This window comes from Quercus robur, chromosome 7 (assembly GCF_932294415.1).
Source record: "Quercus robur chromosome 7, dhQueRobu3.1, whole genome shotgun sequence".
NCBI classification, from domain to species: Eukaryota; Viridiplantae; Streptophyta; class Magnoliopsida; order Fagales; family Fagaceae; genus Quercus; species Quercus robur.
Genome location: NC_065540.1, coordinates 17,758,014 through 17,782,886, shown reverse-complemented (window position 1 = coordinate 17,782,886; position 24,873 = coordinate 17,758,014). Strand labels below are relative to the sequence as shown.

Sequence of the window (24,873 nt, the reverse complement as noted above, 5' to 3'; positions counted from 1 at the left end):
TGTCTTGGGGATGCTGAGGATAGAATCATCCTCGGCTATTACTCAAGACTATTTGGGTTTTCATTGTATGTCCTCGGCAATTCCTCTCCTCGGTGGGTCCTAATGTAAAGTGGGCCGGGGTTACAAATTCTCTGGCCCCACAATACTAATTTAATATATTTATTTACATTAAATTAATTATGACATCATCATAGTTCGATCCCGGTTTAACCTCAATTCAACCTCAAAAACCTTGAACCTCTCCCTTTTATGGTTCAATGAACGATTCGGGTCTGAAAACCTTGATTTTTTTAGTATTGTATCTAAGAATAAATCGTATACTTTTATTTATGGCTATGATTTATTTTTTGATTGACCTTTTAGGGTCGGTGACTACCAATAATGCTGAGTTTTATAGCATTATAAAACTTGATCCAAGGTTAACTTTCCTCTCTTTTTTTTCTTTTTTTTTTCCTTAAGACTTACAACTTTTTCGATCAAAATGATGTTGTATTTAGTGTAATGGGGCATATATGTCCGATTCATATAAGATTCTCCTCTCAAATAACAACCTCTTTTCAATAGTAATAATTTTTACTTATTGAATATATGCATTTTTCATCTCATAATATATTAACTCTACAATTATTTTCAATACATTAGATACCTTTTGCCATTGAATTCTTTATATGCATGTGTAATATAGGAGTTACCTCAAATAGATAATAGTTCTATAAAAAATAAATCTAACTTCCTTCTTTTTTCTAGATTTCTCAATTCTTGGATATCAAATTAAATTTTTTTTTAATCAACAAATTTAAGTAGTGGTCTATCATAAACATAAAGCTGACCTAAATCAATTTTAAATTTTAATCTTTTCTTTATAATATTCTTGTTATTGATGTCACTCACTCACTTACAGTTGTTTCTTTTCTTATATTAATATTAATATTAAAAAGTGGAATTGAAATTAGAAAATACCACCCAAAGATGCTCCCAACAAGTTCTCTATATGTAATGTGCTTCTTGACCACGTCAGTGGTACATTACCATAGGAGGTCGCACTGTAGAGGAAAGGCTTCAAGGAGGAGGTCAGTCTTGTCATGTCTGAAGGGATGGAATCTACAACCACATTTATTGCACCCCACCAAACCCTCTGACTACATTTATGTGAAGAAGACTCCTGAACAATGCTATCTAGGTAGCCGCAACTCACAAAAGGTTTAGGGAAACGTCTGGTGGGCCAAGTACTCGAGGGTGGCCTACATAATCAACAAAAGGAGAGCCAAGATCAATAGAAAAAATTATAAAATTATACACTGAACAATGCTATTTATTATTGTTTATTATAAAAAATTATACTAACTGTTTAAACTTTAAACCTTGTAAGCTTCAAACCACATGCCGCTACATATATTCTAAAATTTAAATTAACAAAAAAAAAATCTTATAACTTGCAATTTCTTATAAAACTTTTTTTGAGCTATAGAAATCTTTTATTAAATGTCAAATATAGTCATACAAAGTAAATTAGTGCATACACTAGCATAGGTGGGACATTCACTACATGCAGTGTAGTCCCAAATAAAACACCACAGAGAGCCATTAAGACCAAAAGAAAGACAATTCCATGCCCAACACTACTATATAATTTTATTTAAAAAAAAAAAAAAAAAAGACCACCATATAATTTCTTATAAAACTTTTTTTTTTTTTTTTAAATCAAATTTCTTAAAATTTCTCAAACCTTAGCGCCGCATGTCCATCAATTCCCCTTTCCCTCAAAATTTTTTTCACTTTTCCCTCTAACACTCCCTACTCCCAACAGCCTCATAACACAATTCCCCTTTCCCTCTAAAGTTTTTCACTTTTCCCTCTAACACTCCCAACTCACGCCAACTGACAGCACGCAATTGCGCGGCAAGACACCCAAATTCTGAACTCCTCACGCCATGGCCTAACTCACTTCTTCTCCATTATCCCAATCACTTTCCTCCTTCTTCTTCTTCTTCTATCTTTCCCTCTTATACTTACACACCACCACCACCCGTCTCTCGCTACTGCTTCTCTCTCCAAACGACGCCGTTTCCATTTCTCCGCCGGCTGCGGCAGGCCCGTCGTCTCCACTTTCTCCGGCGTCGGTGTTACCAACTCTCTCCCGGTGAGTCTTTTATGATTTCAAAGAAAGTAGTTATTGGACCAGAGGGATTTTCATTTTCATTTGTTTATTTATTTATTTGTCATAGTTAAAATTGGAAAGGCTTTTGATGGATATAGTTTTGTTTTATTTTATTTTTATATTAATATAATATGGTTTTCACCATGTCTGCTTAAGAAATGTCTGAACTTTTTTTTTTTTTTTTGGAAACATGTCTGAACTTGAACTTATCGAACATGAATGAATACATAATATAATACATATATCTCAATATCTGTGTCTGCCATTAATTTCTACTATAAATTTTATATGGTGATATTGAAAAATTTTATTCAGACAGAGATTCAGCCATTAATAACTTATATGGTGATATACCTACGCTTGAAAGAAACCAACGAATATACCCAAAATTTTATTTTTGTAATTTTGGGTAGTCCTTTGCGTTCCTTATGCACTTCCTGTGTACCAACGAATTTGCTCTTTCTTTGGTTTTTTTTTTTTTTTTTTTTTTTTTTTTCAATAAAGTTTTTATTTACTGATCAAAAAAGAAAAAAGTAGAACTTTTGATTGAATTGAATGGCCAATCCACTTGCTTGATTGGATCAGTTGTGTTTGCAAATATTCACTCATGTTCATTTGTAAGATTTAGATACTGTATTTTATCTTCCTAATTATATTATATTTTATATCTCTACCTTCATAATTTTGCTATTTTGTTTTATTTTATACCTGTTTTGGGATTGTAACATGAATTCTAAATTCCCCCCCCCCCAAAAAAAAGGGGGACTAGTGTCAATTATTTACAAATAATTGATTTTTCAGATGGGAGGAGATTTTTGTTCTTCAAAAACTTTATTGAAGAACCTGCAACTAAATATTTTTCATTTTTAATAGAGACTTTCTAAGTGGATCTTCTAATTGTGCACCATATTCCTGTGTATGTGACAATAATATTGCTGCAGGTGAGATAGTTTTAAATATATTGAAGCATGTTTTGGCATGCTAAAATGCTATGGCTTTGGTAACTTGTTCATCTGAATAGTTGATTCCCTAGATTGCATGTGCACCTGTTGATCGTCATTCAGTAAGCAAGAAAGTGAACCTAAACATCAACTTTAATGGTGGAATTTATTTGTGAGAATTTTGTGCCACTTGCAAGATGGAATTTTAGTGAAGCACTCAAACCCTGCTACAAAATTATTAGGAACCCACCCCCACCCCCACCCCCCTCCTTTTTCCCCATCTTCTTCTCTTATTAGTTGCAGAGGTGGCTCATTTCATCTAGGAAGCACAGACACTTCATTTTGGGTGTCGTACACTTCACTTTGGCTCATTCTTGAAGATTCATTTTCAACTACTAAAGGTTTCCTAGTGATACAAATGCTGTATAAACTTGACTGGATATAAGTTGAGAATTTTCTTCTTTTTTTTTTCCTTTTCATAATTAGTTAAGAATAACTTTTCTTTTGCTTCTTATCTACTTTGATATGGTTGAGAATAGCTTTTCTTTAGCTTCTTACCTTGGGACCATAGAAAAAGTTAGGATTCTAAACAACATTTTCTTTAAAGGGTGTTAAAAATTAGAGTGACACTAATGATGTTAAAGTGGTATAAAAAGCTATAGGATTCGCATTCTTCTGGCTTTTGTTCCTTTGTATGATATTTTAAGGTATTAAACATTTTTTTTTCTTTTTTTTTTTTGGTAATAAACAAGGGGAAAAAAAAAATTACCGAGGTGTTGGAGATCCATGGCTACAACTAGGACGAAAAGTACTTCAAATATAATAACAAAAGTATAACTAAGCCTTCACTCAAAAACATAAAACAAAAAAACAAAACAAAAAGTATAACTAAGCCTTTCTTTGTCCCTGTTTTTTTCCTCTGTTGTGGGCTAGCTCATGTGATACGATTCTTTGATATATCCTTCTTGTACATGATTACATAATCTTAGACAAAGCAATTAGCCAACAAAAGGTGTTTGGATTATTCCTAATTGTCTACATAAAATATTTGGAGACAGAATGTGATTAGATTGTATGTTCCATTGGTCCTTGTGCTTCCTATATTATTATATTTCCCATTGATATATCTTGACAAAGTCTCACCGAAAATATTTCTAAATATAAGAACGCATTATATGTTATTTAATTTATATGTATATGTGTTTCTCCATATCTAGTATCTACTAGGTTTTTGTCAGGGGCAAATATACATATGTGAATACTCTTGTTTCCTCTTAAGTTGTGAGGAATTTTTCCATTTCCCTATATCAAAAAATTCACGGTTGTTCACCAATATTGCAGCACATATACGTCATTTGTCCTGCATATATCTTTGAGCTCATTTGTTGACATTTGACTGCAACGTCAGTGTCATAATTGTTGGCTTATTGGCTTGCTAAATATTAATGTACTTTGTGGGGATTTTGGTAGACATCATCTTCTAACTCCCTATATGGTAACTTTGAGGCAGGTCTTATAAGTGCTTATATCATAAACAATTTACTTCTGAAGGTACAATCAAATGCATTCTGTTTTACTTTTTGTTTTTGTTTTTGGCCAGATGTTATTTGTTCAAATCTTTTGTTGCATTGTCTCTTTATCAATCTTCCGATTTCTGAATGTCAAAATTTGTCACTATGAGATCTTTTAGATGGTTTTCAAATGCATACCCAAAACTCAAATGAGTGAGACTCAGCCTAAACATTTCCTTAGAGTAGCAAATAGTACATTATAACTCCTGACTTCATCAAAGATTGGCCTTTTTGTCTTATGACCTCGAAATTGAGAAAGACCAAATGATGTTTCTTTCATTTAACAGTGATCTCAGTTTCAACTACATTAGTGGATCAATTCCTTCTAGTTTCTCTCAGCTCTCTCTTGTCATTTTATGGTTTACTTTTTTGTAGTTTGAATTAATATTTGAGCCTGTATGGGACCTGTATTGCTTGTATGGTGTTGCTTCTTTCAAGATGGTTGAAGCATAAGCATTGATTTTCTTTGCAATTTGCAGGCCTTAATATTGTTTGCAGAACATTTGTTGAAGAAGCGGTAAAGAGTGGTTTTTGTTCCAATCCGGTATGAAACTTAGCTTATGCTTGTTTAAAATTGACTTATGAATATTTACTATTTGCACCATCAATGTTAGTTATGATTAATACAATGCTTGGAAAAGTATTCAAGCTTGTCCTTCATAGTCAAGTTATTACACATAAAGTGCATATCATCATGGAGCAACAAGTCCTTTAGTATGTTAATGGAGTTGTTAAAGGATGCATTTCCTATGTGTGAGAGACTACCTAGCTCGAACTATGAGGCAAAAAAGATTGTCAACGATCTAGGCCTCCATTATGAGAAGATAGATGTGTGCAAAGATGATTGTGCACTTTATTATAAGGAGTATTCAGAAGCAACTCAATGTCCAGTTTGTAAACTTTCAAGATGGCAGCCAAATAAGGGTGGTAAAGTGAAAAATAAAAAGGTACCATGGAAGGTTTTGCGGTATTTTCCACTTAAATCAAGGCTACAACGATTGTTTATGTCAACAAAGACTGCTGCGGATATGAAATGGCATCATGAAAAACGTGTTAATGATGGAGTGTTACGACATCCAGCAGATTGTGAAGCTTGGAAAAAATTTGACCAAATTCATGAGTCATTCGCAATGGATCCCCGTAATGTTAGGCTTGGACTAGCTACAGATGGGTTTAACCCATTTGGAAATATGAGTATTAAATACAGTGTCTGGCCTATTATCTTATTTCCATATAATCTTCCTCCTTGGATGTGCATGAAGGAGCCTTACTCATTGATGTCATTACTTATACCAGGTCCAAAGGGTCCTGGGAATGACATTGATGTATTCTTGAGGCCGTTGATTGATGAGCTGAAAGAATTGTGGGAAGATGGGGTGTGTACATATGATGCTTCAACAAAGGAGAACTTTCAGATGAGAGCAGCAGTGTTGTGGACTATCCATGACTTTCCTGCATATGCTGTTATTTCTGGTTGGAGTACAAAGGGAAATTTGGCGTGTCCTTGTTGTCATAATGAAACTACTCATTGCAGGTTACGAAATGGATATAAGATATGTTATATGGGACATCGTCGTTTTTTGGCCTTAGGCCACAAATGGCGTAATAAGAAGTCACAATTTAATGGTAAAAAAGAAAGGAAGACAGCACCCAAACGGTTATCTGGTGATGATGTGTTAAAACAAATTCGTCCATTAAAGCCAATTATATTTGGGAAAGGTCAGAAAAAGCAATTTCTAGAAGGGCATGGGCAGTTTCATAATTGGAAGAAGCATAGCATTTTTTTTGAATTGCCATATTGGAGAACACTTTTGTTACGTCACAATTTGGATGTGATGCATGTTGAAAAAAATATATTTGACAGTGTGCTTGGGACAATTATGAATATTAAAGATAAGACGAAGGATTCTTTAAGCACTCGTCTTGATCTAAAAGAAATGGGTATACGACATACGCTCCATCCCATAGAGGTTAATGGGAAGATAGAGCTACCCCCAGCTTGCTATACACTGTCAAATGATGAGAAAAGGGCCATATGCTTATGGCTAAAAAATCTTAAATTTCCAGATGGCTATTCTGCAAATTTATCTCGATGTGTGAATATTGAGGAGAGAAAAATTTCTGGTATGAAGACTCATGATTGTCATGTTTTCCTAGAAAGATTACTCCCACTTGCAGTGCGTGACTTTTTACCTAAAAACGTATCTGATGCTTTGACTGAGTTAAGTAACTTTTTCAAAGAATTGTGTTCTAAAGTGTTACGAGTGGATGATTTGGATCGTCTTGAAACCCAAATTGCAATAACCCTCTGCAAATTAGAACAAATTTTTCCACCTTCTTTCTTTGATGTAATGGTTCACTTGGCCATTCACCTATCTTGGGAAGCTAAAGTTGCAGGTCCAGTGCAATACAGATGGATGTATCCAGTTGAAAGGTAAAGTTTACAAAATTTCATTATAATCTAAATTACAATTGCACACTAGTATTTTATTTTTGATAAAATTTCATATTATGCTTTCAAATATAGGTATTTGCGCAAGCTTAAGAATTATGTTCGTAATAAGGCACACGCAGAAGGGTCTATTGCAGAAAAGTATTTAGCAGATGAATGTCTAACATTTTGTTCTCGCTATTTACATGGAATAGAAACCAAATTTAATCGGGTAGAGCGAAATTATGATGGAGGTACTTCCGCATGTGCAAATACCTCTCAATTGTTCATATTCTCAACACCTGGACGACATTTAGGGAAAGCAATAAGGTGTGAGTTGAATGATGATCTTCACAATGCAGCAACATTTTATGTTCTTCAAAATTGTGTCGACGCTGACCGATTTGTTGAGTAAGATGATCTTCACAAAAATTACTTTTTTGATATTCTCATGATATGATATTAAAACTGATTAGAATATTTAACTGTGTGCAGAGAACATAAGAACATCCTTAGAAATGGAGGTGTTCTTGACATTGACAGGGTGCATAAACAAGAATTTATTGCGTGGTTTGAAAAAAGAGTAAGATAGTAGTTTATTTTGAAAATGTATGTTTGTTTATATTTTAATTACTACAACTTGAGTTTAACCTTATTTAGCTTTTATTGTAGATCACCGACTTATATAATACAAGGCAAGTTGATGGGCATATGCTTTCATTAGCTCGGGGTCCTGAGAAAAGGGCTGTTTTTTATCGTGGTTACAATGTTAACGGGTTTAGATTTCATACAAATCAATGTGATGAAAGTAAAAGAACACAAAATAATGGAGTTATGGTGAGAGGGGAGGATCAAAGTTGCAATGTGCCTTATTATGGACAACTAACAGACATTGTGGAACTTCAATATACTGAAGGGAACAAAGTTGTGTTGTTTAAATGTGATTGGTATGATGTATCTCGGGAAGGAATTGGTTATAAGAGAGATCGGCACGGAACCACTATTGTTAATACATCACGAAAGTTGAAAACCGTAGAGCCATTTGTATTAGCAAGTCAAGCAACTCAAGTTTACTATGTTAATGGAATAAAAGATCCCACATGGAATGTTGTGATTGAAACCAAACCACGAAACCTTTATGAAATGCCATCAGATGAAGAAGAGCCATACCAAGAAGAAGACAATTTACATTGTAATGCAAATGTGCTGCAAGAAGAAAATGAGGATGATGATATAGATTGGAGAAGGAGTGGTGTTGAGAATATGATAATCGAGTGATTTCAAAGGCTTACAGGCTCAACTCCATCACCGTATTTGGCTTCATCTAGATTAGTTATCCATGTGCAGAATACTAAGGATGCTTATTGAAATAGAAATTTAGTCACAGACAAGGTACGGGCAGTTATCTCTCTTGCTCTCTTTCTTAATTCTCTAAGGTTATTACCCTAGTATAGAGTGCTCTCATTAACCCCATTGAGTTTAATATATGATTATATTATCTATTTTTATTCTGTCTGAGCTTGAACCATGACTTGCCAGGTCATTTGCTCAGTTATTCCATTCATATCACTAAAAAAGGAGAGGTTAAAGTGCTACCTGAGACAGAATTCTCCCCAGACACAAAGGCTAAAGTTCTTGGATCCAAGTCTAAATTACTGCCTCCAATTCTCACCACTTAATTGCCTTGCACTGATTTTAAAACTGGTTTTTTTTTTTGTTTATATTATTTCCCAGTACTGAGTGATTGGCATTCACTAATTGCTATGTGTTGTGGATATGTAAATTACATTTTCTCTGTAGTCTAGTTCATGCAACTTTCCAAAGAAGTGATCATGTAGTTCTTGTAGCAGTTAATTACACAGATAGAAAATGATGGATAAATTAGAATTATGAAGTTCAAAGTCAAGTTGAGTCCAGATTGTGAAAAGTATTTGAGCAAACCATCTATAAGTTGGTGGCCTAATTGAAAACCAGAGATGAAAAACAAGATATTATGAATTTTAATAGGCATAATTTTGAATACAAATTTCCTATCACTTTATGTTTCACCAATCATTATATTCTTGGAATTTTAAAATAACTCTTATCTCCAAAGAAAATTAATAATTTCATGATTATTTGCGAAGGCTATTTGTGGCCCTCGCAAATAATTTAGTATTAGTGAGGGTATATTTTTAACTCACACAAAAAATAAACTTTTTGCAAGGAATTTTTATTGTCCCTCGGAAATAATTTGGTGGGAACATTTCCCTCCAAAATTTTTTACATTTTAATAATTATTTGTGAAGGTCAACCTTAGCCCTCACAAATAATTTAGTATTAGTGATGGTATTTTTTTAACCGTCACAAATAATACACTTTTTGCGAAAGGTTTTAATTGTCCCTCGCAAATAATATGGAGGGAAAATTTCCCTCCAAAATATTAGCATTTGTGACGGTTATAACACATAATTGCGACGGCTTTTTTTGTTGGTCACAAATATTTCACATTTTATCAAGTATTTGCGATGACTTTATTTTGCCATCACAAATAAGATTTTTTGAGAGGGCTTTTTGGGTCCGTCATAAATTTTTGGTCGCTAATAGGCATTTTTTTTGTAGTGCGAGCTCAAACTCATCAATTTTACTATGAAATGGATTATACTATGAACTTATATAAAAATTTCTCATCAATTTTATTATGAACTTATAAAAATCAAATTCACCAACTTTGTATTGTTAAAAGTGATTTTACTATGAAATGGATTACTAATATTATCAATAAATTACAAATATATTTTATGAACTTATTTACAAACTTACACGGTTACACCATCCAATATTAAGTCTATATTAATAAATTTTTATACACGTATACATATAAACAAATAATATTAAATATAATATAAATTGAGCCTCATGCTGCCTTTTTTCTTGTCTATGGAAATTTGCATTAGGAAATGTTTGCTTCAAGTTTTCAGAGGAATCAAATACTTATTACAATTATTTTTTTGTTAATTTTGTCTTGCTTAAGCTGTTAAATCAGAATATATTGTTACCTATTATGCCATATTGAGTGTAGTTGTAACATTTCAGGATGCATAGGCAGCCAGAGCTTGTCATGACATTCTTACTGGCTGAAATGGGGACAAGTAGATCTTTGGATGGACAACAATGGTTGGTTGTTAAGGGTATATTTGCTCCTAAAAACTTTGAAGGGATCCTGGAAAGATACATAAGTAAGTACATTTATTATAGTTTTGTGATACTCCTAATTCTTACTTTAGTCTATCTCTAATCTCATAGTCTACCGGATAACATTATACTAAAGTTATTATTTTCATTAATTAGCTTCTTCCATGTATATTCTTTTTATTTGGATAAGTAGTGAATTTATTTATTGAGTCAAAAGAATGGTATAGCTAATTAAAGTACACAGGAAGTATACAATAGATACACCCACAATTAAATTTTAAAAATTGCAATGATCACTCAAATCTAAAAGGTTAGTAAAAGAATAAGATACAAAGCATGACTTCTCTTTTTGTAATATTTTGGGGACCTGGTTTTATCAATTCTTGAAAATTCAGCATAACAAGCTATTAGTAAGACTTCTATACATAGCAAATTCTTTTGGGGTTTTTCAGAATGAGCTCTATATGTTCTACTATAACCCAGATTTCTCTTTTTGGTGTATTCACTTGTGATGAAAGATGATATCAATGGGACTGGCATTGTTTCTTTGCATGTTTTCACACTTTTTGCTAGCTTTCTATGCTTGATGCCTTCTTCTCATGTACATAATATCATTTTTCTTTTTAATAATCGTGCATAATATCATATAAATAAGATACAGAGCTTTTTATGATTTGGTAGATTACATGTTTCTTTGGTCATTTGGGTGTCTTACTAGATATGTTCCTTTTGGAGAGAGGGCGTAGTGAAAGGGGGGGGGGGGGGGGGGGGGGTTGTGTTGGATATGCTTAATCCTTTTTGTAAAAGATTACAATGTCCATGGTTCTTATGACTCTGTAGCTTCTTAGTAGAGTGTTCAATATCTTATGCGAGAATAATCTTGAGCTTGCAGGAGATAAACGTAGGATAGTTATGAGACCTCCGCAAGTTTTTTAAGGGGCCCAAAGAAGACAAGGTTTGTAAATTCTATGATCTATGAAAAACATATTCTTATTTTTTGTTTTAAACTTTTATATTCTTTCCTTCACATGTAGTACTTCTGAAAATCAGTTTAAGATAATGGTTATGTGCTCCATTGTTTTTAATTTATGTAAAAATCACAATATAAATTTTTTCTTCAAATATTTTAGAGGATTCAGATACTTATGACTTTTTTGGGTTTATTGTAACTTAAGTTGTTTTCTCATAGAATATATTGTTAATTTTTGACATTCTTACCATCTGAAATGGGGACAAGTGGGTCTTTGGGTGGACAACCGCAGTTAGTAGTTAGGAGTAGATTTGCTCCTAAAACCTTGGAAGGGAATCTGCAAAGATGCATAAGTACATAATAGTGATATACTATTTCCATTGGGTGACTTGTTTGGTTATTATCATTGAGGTTGGGCACTTGAGTTTATTAATTGAGACAAAATGGATGTTTATGAATATTAAAATTTGTACAAAGAAATTCTAGGTTTCATACGATTCAAAATACTTGTCTATGCAAGCCATTCCGAGCAATTTTGGCAATAGAAGCAGTTTGGATTTTTCAGATCCGTAATCTATGTTCTCTCTTAAGGTTAATCTTTAAGTGAAATCTATTGCCAATGAAATCTCAGAAAAGTTATTCATGATTACACTAAAATTGATCACAAGAAGAATACATCGAAGCTTGAGTCATTGTAAACTTGCTTGCTAAAACAAACCTTTAAGTAAAATCTAATCCTTTTATTTATTTTTTACAGTTTTTTCAATAGTCCTGAACTGCAACAATAGCTACCAACAACCACTATTCCCCTAGGGTTTCAAACTTGCTTGCTAAAAAAACCCAGTCCAAAGATGGCCAGCATTAAGCTTCTGACACGTGACTTCTCGAGAAAATGAGCCTCCACAACCATCATAACTTGGGGATGCATGATGCATCAGAATCTTTCTTCCATACATGGGGTGCGAATGTCTCCTCCTCGATGTGCATTTTGGCAATTCCCTCGTTTATCTCCTCTGCACTGGCTTGTCGCTGCAAAGATAACTCAAGGTTCCACAATGCTTCATTCATAGATGGCTTATCTTTGCCCTGATCAGCCACACATTTCATTGCAGTCACAACATACTGCTTGAAGCATTTAGGTGCAATCTTCCCCTTCAGATAAGGATCAGTCATTTGATCAAGAATACCTATCTTTTGGCAATGTACAACCCACTCCATCAAGCTTACTTGCTCCTCTGGAAGTAATGTGTCCATTATTGGCCGAGCACATAAGATCTCAAAATGAATAACCCCAAATGAGTAAACATTAGATTTTTCAGTCTCTTCCTATAGCAGTGCATACTCCGGATCCAAATACCCATAGCTACCCCTAACAACAGTGGTTACATGTGTTTTATCCACAGTAGGACCTGTTTTTGACAAACCAAAATCATAAACCTTGGCAACCCACTTCTCATCCAAGAGAATGTTTGTTGTCTTAACATCTCGGTGGATAATACTGTGCTTGGCATGTTGAAGACGGAGGTTTGACATCAACAAAGATCAAAACAACAGAGCAAGGAAAGCAAAATGGTGGAACTTAATGTGTGTTGTAAAACGCACAGTTTCATTAAAGGTTGCATTGCAATGCATCATTTTGAAGAATACTGTACCTAAGTATTAAAAGAATTGCAAAACGGTGTCGGTTTGATTCAGTTCAAGCTTCAGGTGTTGTGGCGCGAAAGTCAGTTATTGAGCCGTTATTTCTTCCGTGATTTACGGGATTGATCCCCATAATTTGGATCTAATTATTATTCTATTAAGACCTATATAGTGTGTGATATAAATAGTGAGCTAGTGATCAATTGTATCATTATGAAAAGATATTTTTCTCTTAATTGCAGTGATTCTTTCTCTCAAAATTTTCCCTCTCTTTCTCATTCTTTCTCACTCTTTCTTGCTCTGTTTTCTCACTGATTTTCCTTGTTGCTTCTCATCGATATTACTTCAATTTTTCCTAAAACACTGCGTTGATCTTGTTTCAATCTGAAGTTCATAACATCAAGAATTTCTTCATGGCACTTGTGTGGAGAGAGTGTAAACCGCGAGCAGCTCTAATGCATATCTCAAGCCTTTGCTTCCAAGGCAATGGTGGTTTTTGGGTATTGTATAGATGCTCACACAGTGTTCTGTGAGACATGTAGTCATAAACAAGAATCATTTCGCAGCTGTTTTTGTTGGGTGCGTGGCACCTAAAGGGTCTAGCCCACTTGCTTGTCACATTAGTCGAAGTTCAATTAATGAGCTTGCTTCCTCAAGCTTTCAAAGTCAGCATGCCATTTCTTGGACAATGACTTAGGCGTGTGCGGCACGCTGAAACTGAAAAGAAGAAAAGAAAGAAAACAGAGGTCAATTGACCTAGTGAGGAGAGCTGATGCAAAGAGAGCCATTCGGCCATTTTTGTGTGTGAGTTTCAGAGAGAAAAAGACATAGAGAAAGAGAGTGCTTCAGCTTGAGTGGTGCAGTCCGAATTAAGAGATAAAGAGTGAGAATGTTAGAGAGTGAAAAAGAAAAATGAGATATTTTTTCTTTGCTCAAGTTACACACAAGAAAGATAAATTGGATTTCTCATGGAATTTTTGAGTGCTACAACCATGGAGAGTTAAAGTATTCAGAGGAAGATTTTACTACTGGCTTTGTGGTGAGATTGTATTTACTCGAGATTTATTTGTTGTATATCCAATTTATTGTGGACTCAAGTTGAATTGTCCGAGGAGAAGCAAATAATTATCAGGATTTCCCACTGAGAGACTTATAAATGAGGGACGAACGGAATGTGATCCGAGGAAAGGCTCCTCCTCGGATATGATAAAGACAACTCAAACACATATTCCAGCAACTAAGGTAACCCTCCAAGAAGCTCCAGCATTAGGAACGCGTCTCATGAACATGCAAGAAGGAAGGAAACTCAAAAATATCTAAGGGAAAACTGCTACCACCGCATTAAACACACTATAGCTACTTTTCTAGCCACATTTATATGGAGAAGACCTCTGAACAGTGCTACCTCAACGAATGTAACTCACAGAAAGCTAAAGAGGTTGTTTGATGGGACCGGTACTCAAGTAAGGGCACAGATGATCAACAAGTATAGGATCAAGATGGTCCAAAGAGGGCTATATAACGTGAAAAACTCTCCATGGAAGAGGGGACAGAAAAATTGTAATCAAATCTGTAATAGAGCTTTAAGCATAAAATATTTAAGAATCAGCGTCCTCAAACCAATCCGAGAACATTATTCCTTAATAAACTTCTGTTATCTTTCTCTTTTTAGCATCAAAACCTGTTTTTCTGTTATTTGGTTGACATAAGCCCAGTTTCCCAACCCATTCTCTACAAATTTATTGTTTTGGGCTGTTTTGGGCTTAAGTCCATATATTTGTTGGGCTAGAAGTCTAAAGTTGGTCCTTATAATTGGCGCCGTCTGTGGGAAGGAATACTTGGGTGTTAGCGAGCTCAACGTTCAACCATGGCAAGTTCAGATCTACGGCAAGTAGAATCCATAGGATCCCAATGTCAAAATCCTTTCATCAACCTCGAGCGGAGAAGGAATCGAGAGGGGAGTGTGCATAGTGCCCAGATCGGAAAAAGCTAGTCACGGGGAAAGGATCATCTTTCTCAAGAAGAGAATACAAGAGCGCTGCAGCTGGAAGTCGACCAGCTGAAGAGAAAGTTGTGCCATGCACAACGGAGGCAAACCTCCTCCAGCCCGGATGCCTCCCCTGACGGTGAAGAGGATGGTAGCTACAGACGAAGGTCAAAAACCCCGCCCAGCGAGTCTTTCTCCTACGAAGAGGAGCACCACCACAAGCATAGGCATAAGAGCCCCCTCCGAAAGGGTTTGGGAAACGACGCTATGGGCAAGGCGTTGGATCAAATCTCTAGGTTGCCTTTCACGCTAAGAATTGAGCAAGCAGAACTCCCCCGGTGATTTACTCAGCCCATGTTTACCATGTATAATGGCAAGACAGACCTCATAAAGCATGTGAGCCACTTCAATCAAAGAATGGCTGTCCATTCTAGAGACGAATCCCTGATGTGCAAGGTCTTCCCATCCAGCCTAGGACCCATAGCAATAAGATGGTTTGATAGCTTGAAGGCCGATTCCATAAACTCCTTTAAGGAGCTCACCCAGGTATTTGGTTCTCGCTTCATCACCAGTAGCAAAGTCCCTCGACCCCTATCTTCCTTACTATCCTTGAGTATAAGAGAGGGAGAGACCCTGAAAACGTTCTTGAACAAATATTGGGAGATGTATAATGAGATGAACGGTAAATTTGAAGACATCGCCATCAGTACCTTCAAGAGCGGCATCCCGACCGAGCATGGCTTAAGGAAGTCCCTAACGGGAAAACCTGTCACTAATTTGCTTCAACTCATGGACTGTATTGACAAGTATAAGAGGGTTGAGGAAGACCAGCAAATGGGTGAAGGAAAGGTTATCCCTCAGGAAAGGAGGGATTTCAGGTTGTATCGATACAATAATAACCGGCCACGGAGAGATTTTGGTGGTCAGTCAGGACCTACCAACATTCAGACGGTCAATGCAGTGTTCCGAGAATCAGTGCACCAGGTTCCGGAGAAGGTTAAGAATGAACCGTTCTTCAAATGGCCAAACAAGATGGCTAGGAACCCCTTGAGACGAAACCAGAACCTTTATTGCCAGTACTATCAGGACCAAGGGCACACTACAGAGGATTGTAGGAATTTGTGGGACCATTTGGACTAGCTGGTCCAAGAAGGGAAGTTGAAACATCTGTTGCATCACACCAGTAGCCGAAGGGGCCAAAACAAATTCGGAGCCAAGGAGGGATAATCCTTCAAGACCGCCCTTGGGAACGATCAATATTATTTTCGTTGCTCCTGGCAGGACCGGTACTTGCCCCTCCAGAGTAATGTTCGTAGTTCGGCTTCCAGCCGAGAGCAATGATCCAAAGCCCAAAAGAGCCAGTGTGGAAATCCGACCAGTTCTGGGCTTCTCGAACAAGGATAAGATCTGAACCATTCAATCCCACGGTGATGCTTTGGTGGTCACACTCAGGATAGGAGGGTATGATGTAAAGATAGTGTTAGTAGACTAGGGTAGTGCTATCGAGGTCATGTACCCCGACCTGTACAAGGGGCTGAGATTAAAACCTGAGGACCTGACATCCTACAATTTCCCCTCTGATTAGTTTCGAGGGGAAGACTATTATTCCAAAGGGTCAAATTAGACTACCCATACAGACTAGATCAAAAGTGGTGGAGGTAAACTTCATCGTGGTGGATACCTATTCCCCCTACACAGCTATTGTGGCCAGATCTTGGCTCCATGCTCTGGAAGCCGTTTCAACCACCTTGCACCAAAAAGTAAAATACCCCTTGGGGGGCCGCGTCGAAGAAATTTTGGGAAATCAACCTGTGGCTTAGCAATGCCTTTTGGCTACCATCTCACGGCAACACGAAACTAGCTCCTCGGCCACTGCCAAAAGGGACTTATAGCAATCAAAAACTTCGGAGTTGCCATCCCATGGACCAGCCGAAGAGCCCAAATGCGAGGATTTGGAAAAATTTGTCATAGGTGGTGATCCGGAGAAGTTCTTTCAGGTTGGGGCTCAACTACCCCTTCAAGAGAAGGAGGAGTTGTTGGTATAGAAACATTGATGTGTTTGCATGGGACGCTTATGAAGCTCTAGGGGTGGACCCAGATTTTATCTGCCATCATTTGAACGTTAATCCATCCATCATTCCCAAGAAGCAACCGCCTCGGCGCCCATCCAAAGAACATGTAGACGTTGTCAAGGAAGAGGTGATGAAGCTCAAAAAGGCAGGGGCTATCAAGGAGGTCTTTTACCCCGAATGGTTGGCCAATACCGTAGTGGTGAAGAAGAAGAGTGGGAAGTGGCGAGTATGTGTGGACTTCATGGATTTGAATAAGGCCTGCCCAAAAGATCCCTTCCCTATGTCTCGGATAGACCAATTGGTAGATGCAACAGTAGGCCATCCTCGGATGAGCTTCTTAGACGCCTTTCAGGGGTATCATTAGATACCACTCGCCTTGGACGATCAAGAAAAAATAGCATTTGTCACTCCCACTAGAAACTACCACTATAAGGTAATGTCATTCGGCTTAAAGAATGCAGGGTCAACCTATCAAAAGATGATGACAAGAATGTTTGAATCCCAGTTGGGCAAAAGCATTGAGGTCTACCTAGATGACATGGTGGTGAAGAATAAGGTGGTGTCCGAGCACGTCATAGACCTCGGAAGCATCTTTGAAATCCTGAGGAAACATAGGTTGCACCTAAACGCTTCCAAGTGTTCATTTGGTGTTGGATCAGGCAAGTTCCTGGGATACATGGTGTCTCACTAGGGTATTGAGGTCAACCTCGATCAAATCAAAGCCATTAACAGTTTACAACCACCCCGGAATCTCAAAGAGGTCTAGAAGCTCACCGGAATAGCTGCCGCTTTGAATCGGTTTATTTCTTGGTCGGCGGATAGGTGCAGAGCTTTCTTCCTCTTGATGAAAAGGTGGAAAGGATTTGAATGGACTGAAGAGTGTGCGTTGGCTTTCCAACAACTTAAAGAATATCTATCACGGCCACCTATCATGTCTAGTCTTGAGGTGGATGAGGTCCTATTCGTATACATCGTCGTGGCCCTTCACGCTGTATGTTTGGTATTGCTACGAGTTAACAATGGCGTACAACGGCCAGTTTACTACGTAAACAAATCACTACATGAGGCCGAGGTTCAGTATCTAGCACTAGAAAAGGCCATCTTGGTGGTGGTGCTTGGCACACGAAAGCTTCCCCATTACTTCCAAGTGCATACATTTGTCGTCCTAACTCAGCTCCCACTTAAAGCTATACTTCGAAGTGCTGATTACACAGGGAGGATTGCTAAATGGGGCACGATCCTAGGGTCTTTTGATATCAAGTACATGCCTTGTACCTCTGTCAAGGGCCAGGTCCTCGCGGACCTGGTGGCCGAGTTTGCCGAACCTCTATTGGAAGAAGTGACAGAAGCGCAACACATGGATGGAAAATCGGTTGGCATGATCTCTAAACAGGACTCGCTATCCTGGAAAGTGTACGTCAATGGCGCAGTAAACCAAAAGGGGTCCGAGGTGGGAGTAGTATTAATATCCCTTGAGAAGATCACTATTGATAAATTGCTAAGACTAGGATTCTCGGCCACAAATAACGAGGCTGAGTATGAGACCCTGCTAATGGGGATGACCATGGTTCAGAAAATGGGCGGAAAGGCGATAGAAAATGACCATGGATACAAGGAACGAAGAAAGACATGTCCCATCAAACGCCTACAACTCAGAAGAAAAGCTTTAGAAACAGATGATGACTTAGGAACCAGCACCTGATGAAGGGAAGCCTAGTATCTTAAGAAGAGCAGGAAGGTGAACCATGAAGGAAGGTAGCTAGGGATCTTTCAGCTTGACAGGGAGGAAACTACCTATTTGAAGAAAAAGGACAAAGGGTGAGGCAGCCAAAAAAGGGGCTCTGCAAAGTCTTTCTAGAAGCCTTAAAAAGAGAAATAAAAGTCAACCCCATTAGGACCCCCCAAAAGGGGAGGTCAGCTGGGAATTTTTTGAAGGGAAATCTCAAAAGAAGAATATAATGAGAAAATGAGGAAATGACTAGCCACCAATTTTGCTGACACAACATTGGTTCTGGTACCCAAGGTAGCAAATGGAAGGAATCAATGGTACACCAAAAACCCTAGGAAGGTACTATAAAAGGAAGATCAAGCCATCAAAAAAAGTCCAACAACAATTAATCAGAGCAAAAATGGGCATTAGAGAGAATCATTAAACCTCAGAAAAGTAGAGAAAAGAGAGAAATATTGTGAGGGATCCTGTGATAAGTGCTTGAGGATACACTTAGATTCAAGGGGATTCAAATTTCACAAGTCTTGAAAGCCTACAAAGAGCTATCCAAGTCTATGACTTTTGAACTTATTTGAACCTTATGGCATTTCCTAGTGAGAAATAGGGTCCAATGTATTAAAAAACTCAATATAATGACATATCACTTTATTTTTTTAGGATCCATGACATCCTTACTTGCACCTTTTAATAATTATTTATTGTTCCTCAACCACTTATTTAACAATATGTATATATTTGCATGTATGAATGTGTATGTGTGGGCCCATGTTTTGTACACAAATTGGTTTATAATCAGCCCAATATAGCTACAATGAACCAAGCCTAGTCTAAAATTCTTTGGAGTCCCAGGATCCTCGTTACCTCTTAGACTTGGGTACTGTCCAAAACCAGAACCCACACCTTCTAAATGATGGAGGATTTGAAAATGCAATTTGTAGATCTACTATCAAGATAACATGGATTAGATTGGTGGTGGATAGTAGATTTAATTGCAGCTGAGTATTGTGTGAAGTCATTACCATAGAATAGCCCATGCCAGGATGTGTTATGTGGAATTGATGATATGAAAGAAAAAGAATTTTTCTAAACCATTGTTTTGAAAAAAAAATTACTTGTTTTCATTCATTTTCAAGTTATACATTTTTTTTAAGTCAAGTTTTAGACCTTCAAGCAAAATAAATACTTTTAATTTTTATTTAACTATCTCGTGCATCGCACGGGTTGCAACTAATTTTAATAAAAGTAATGAATTTGTAAATATCCATGCTTTTTTCAAATCAAAAAAAAAAAAAAAAAAAAGAAAAAAAAAAAGAAGAAGAAGACAAATGCCCTTGTAATCTATCATCATCATCAAACGCTAGAACTCCAGCTTTATTCAATTAATTATCTTTATTGCAACTACTTTACAACTAAAGCTCTATAGTTAGAACTCTACCTCCTACAACAATCTTGATACCTTAATCCAATAGTGAACAATTGAACATCCTTTACCGCAGTTGTAGATGAATGACAATTATGGTGATTAGGGATGGCAATTTATATTCGACCTGCGTATACCAGGCCCGGCCCGACCCTAATGGGTCGAATTTTACCCGTCTTGATAAATTATAGGGTTGGGTATGGGTTTTTTTTAAAAAAACCCGAAGCGGGTCCGGGTCGGGTTTGAGTTTTATGCATACCCGGCCGGAACCCGACCTGTATACACATAATATTAAAAAAAAGTTCAAAACCCTAGTAGTATAAATACTCTCTTTTCCTTTAAGATTTCATTTTTCTAAACAACCTAACCCTCACTTCTCAGCCGCCCCCTCTCTCTCTCTCTCTCTCTCAAGCTCTCACCGCCGACCACCCTCCCTCGCCCTCAGACGCTCCCCTCACCGTCACAGCCTCACTCAGCATCACGGCCCCACAGCCTCGTTTCGCCTCACGCTCCCCTCACAACATCACTCCACCTCGCCGCCCCTTACCTCTCTCACTCTCACTCTCACTCTCATTTTTTCTTAACCGCCCCTCACCCAGTCACATCACTCTCATTCACTCACCAATCCACCCTTCACTCTCATCACGTGGTGGTTGTTGTTTTGAGCACAGATCTTGTGGTGGTTGAAGTTTGTCATAGAGGAGCACAAGATTGTTAGATCAGAGCACGAGAGTTAGATTGGAGCATAGGATTGTTAGATCGGAGAGAGATCAGATGATCGGAAGACAGGATTGTATTTTCTGTTTATGATTTGTATTTTTTTTTTTTTTTTTTTTTTTTTGATGAGTGAAAAATCTGTATTAACAAAGAAGAGCCAAAAAAAAAAAAATCTGATTTGTGTTTCTATTTATGTTTGGGTTTGTGATTTGTGTTTGTTTATTTATTTATTTTTATTTTTATGAGTGAAAAGTCTGTATTAACAAAGAAGATCAAAAAAAAAAGAAAAAAAGAAAAAAAAAAAGCTGATTTGTGTTTATGTTTGGGTTTGTGATTTGTGTTTCTGAATCTATGGTTGTGATTTCTGGATGTAAAATTGATTTTTTATTTTATTTTATGATTGGGTCGTATTGGGCCACAGCTTTTGATTAGGCCAAAAAAACGGTTGGACGGGGCTTGCGAGGCCCAAGGAGCCCAACGGGGCGAGTTTGGAGTTTTGAAAAAAAAAACCCGTTTATTGAACGAGCCGGGTTTGAGTAACAGATAAAGACCCGTGGGTCGGGTTCAAGTTCGGGTATCAAAAAAACCCAACCCGAACTTGACCCGTTGCCATTCCTAATGGTGATTATAGTCTGAATAAAATCATATGGTGAGCGTTTGGATTGAAATGAATCCGGCGTCTGCGTTTTCAAAGTTCTACGGTTTCCTTCTTTTTTTTTTTTTGGCCCGCATTTGTTGACTTTGGGAGACAAATTTTGCTTTTATGAACAGTGTATGCACTGTTCATGTACTGTGCATACACTGTTCATATATTAAAAAATATTAAAAATGGGTCCCATAGTACTATTTACACATTTAAAATTTATTTTGCTACAGTATTTTCAGTTTTCAGTTTTCAATTTTCAGTTTTAGCAACAATAAGTTCAATCCAAACGGACCCATGTTATAATTTTAGTGTTCTATTTAATGCTCCATCATTCTCTCTCTCTCTCTCTCTCTCTCTCTCTCTAAATAATAAGTATAATAATAATAATTTAAAACAAATTGACATATAAAATATTACAATTTTTATTATGGGACATAACATGTTACAATTGGTGAAGTATAAAATAAAATTCTTCTAATGGATAAACAATGTTTGTTTGTCTTAGTCCCAATAGTGAACAATCTAACACCCTTTCTCTTTCCTGGATGTCATAATTGTCTGTCCAATCATTTTTTTTTTCTTTTTTTTTTAAAAGGTCCAATACTTCCAAACGCCCATGTCATGTCTTCCCACCAACATTGAAATCAAAATTGCCTTATTTTGTATGCATCCCAAAAACAAACCATTGATAATGTCTTTCACATTAGAGTCATTCCTCCTTACCCTTTTTTCAAATAAGTCTTTTGGGAATGTCTAAGTCTTGCTTATTTGCCTACCTTTTCTTTTTTGGGGATGAGATCTTATACCTACCTTTGACATGATTTTTTAAAGTTGGCAAGCCTTGGATATAGTAATTATCTAGAAAGTTCTCCATTTATTAACCCATTAGGTACTTCTTCTTTTTTCTAAATAATTAGATGCTTAATGCAAAACAGCTTCCTTCTTTTGAAAATAAAAATAAAAAAGGAATTTCTTGGTATGTTTTGACCAAATAAAAAGCAAATTCGTGATGCGTAATTTGTTTCATTAAAAAAAAAAAAAAAACAACAACAACAACAAAGGGAAAATGCACTTTACTGAAGTATTTGAAGTCAGTTCACTTTATTTTCTTGAGTGTTTTTTTAATGTACATGACTTGTGTCCAATGCAAATATTAGCCTTTCCATTACAACTCATCTAATTATATATTTGGGTTTGTACATGTGTAGGGCTGTGACATAATTTGGGAATCTTAAGGCCTTAAAGCAACAAAATAAATAAAGAAAGAGTGAATTAAACAAGTGCTTGGGCTTACATCTCTAATGGGCCTAGTACCAAAAGAAATGAATTGGGCCTCCTTATTTTTGCAGCCCAATACTAAGAGAAACAAACGCCACGGTTCCACGGCCAGACCAAGATTGAGTTTGATAAGCAAGGATGCCAAGAAATTCATGGCTGTTGCCAAGTTGGAATTGACACTGGCTTTTTTTTTTAAGGTGAAATAATATTTCAAACCAATAAAGTCTACTTTAAGATGATTACTTTTTACTATCAAGCAAAATTCCAATTGATTTTTGGTGTACATAGAGATTGAACTCAGATTTTTTTATTTGACAATAGTTAATAAGAAATTTTACTAGTTGAGTTAACATTCTTCTTGAGTAAGTAAAGAAAACTGGAACAATTAACTCAACATTTCGAAAAATTCTGATTTATAATTAAAATAGGCAATTGGAAAACAACAAGGTGAATTCCTCTCTCAAGTTATACGAAAGTAAGGGCTATAAGTATAGTCATTAATAAACTCAAAGGTAGATTTGTTTATTTATTTACATATTTAACTTAGTTGCTACTGTTTAGTTTTTTATTTTTTATTTTTCTTTGTTAGCCATTTGATTTTGAAATTACCATACAGTTTCTTTTCTTTTTCTTTTTTCCTAAAAGAATTCTATTGCAGGACCGATTAAACAATTCGATATTTGAATAGGAATTCTTAAGCTAATTCTAAGCATGAAGATAATTGGACTATGAATTAATACAAAGTCTAAGATATATATCATTTTTTTTGTATTTATAAATGGAAAATTCTTAGTTAATATTGTACTTGTAATGTAATCTTACATTTTAAACTAATATCGTATTTACAACCTAAATTTACATTGTAGGCACACAAAAGTGGTAAACGTTATACACATTTGCAAAAAGTGTACAATATTTACCATTTTTGGCAAATGTGTATAACATTTACTACTTTTTATGTGTCTACAATGTAAATTTAAGTTTTAAATACAATAAACATATAAAAGTCATTTATAAATATTCATTATTTTTGAAACAATATATTTAAGTGCAAGGGTAGCTACCAACAACGGATTTGGATATTACACCCAGTGCAATTCACCCCTCACCACACAGATTTTTTTTACAAATTTTACTTTTTTACTCTTTTAAATTTTTTTATTCAATGATTGAAATTGAAAATTGCTTTAAAAAAAAAAAAAAAAAACCTCAATCTCAAGTCTCTACCCTTAATAGCTATTGCTTATCCACTAACAACCACTATTTGCCCCCCTTGCTTAAAAAAACCCGGTCCAAAGACGACCACCATTAAGCTATTGAGACATGACTTCTTGAGAAAATAGACCTCCACAACCATCAAAACTTGGAGATGCATCAAGATTTTTCTTCCATTTATGGGGTACAAATGGCTCCTCCTCGATGTGTATTCCGCCAATGCCCTCGTTGCTTTCCTCTGCACTCCTTTGTAGTTGCAAAGAAAACTCAAGGTTCCACGTCACTTCATCCATAGATGGCCTATTAATGCTTTGATCAGCCACACACTTCATTGCAATCTCAGTAAACTGCTTAAAGCATTCAGGTGCAATCTTCCCCTTCAGATAAGGATCAATTATTTGATCAAGAATATGTTTCTCATGGCAATGTGCAACCCACTCTACCAAGCTCACTTGCTCCTCTGGAAGTGTTCTGTTCAATACTGGCCGAGCACATAAGATCTCAAAAAGAACAACCCCAAATGAGTAAACATCAGACTTTTCAGTCAGTTGTTGCAACAATAAGTATTCTGGATCCAAATACCCATAACTACCCTTAACAACAGTGGTTACATGTGTTTTATCTATGGTAGGACCTAATTTTGACAACCCAAAATCAGAAACCTTGGCAACCCACTCCTCATCCAAGAGAATGTTTGTTGTCTTAACATCTCGGTGGATAATAGTTTGCTTAGCACCAGTGTGGAGATAGTATAAACCGCAAGCAGCTCCAATGCATATCTCAAGCCTTTGCTTCCAGGGCAATGGTGATTTTTGGGTCTTGTATAGATGTTCACGCAATGTTCCATGAGCCATGTAGTCATAAACAAGAATCATTTCGCAACTATCTTCACAATAGCCTATCAATGAAACAAGGTGGTTATG

General features: G+C 36.3%; 1 protein-coding gene across 2 annotated transcripts in view; it reads right to left on the bottom strand.

Annotated features, from left to right (window-relative positions):
• The window catches only part of LOC126692574 (receptor-like protein kinase FERONIA), a 128,567-nt gene that overhangs the window by 69,272 nt on the left and 34,422 nt on the right, over nt 1-24,873 (bottom strand). The gene's annotated exons all lie outside the window — the stretch shown is intronic.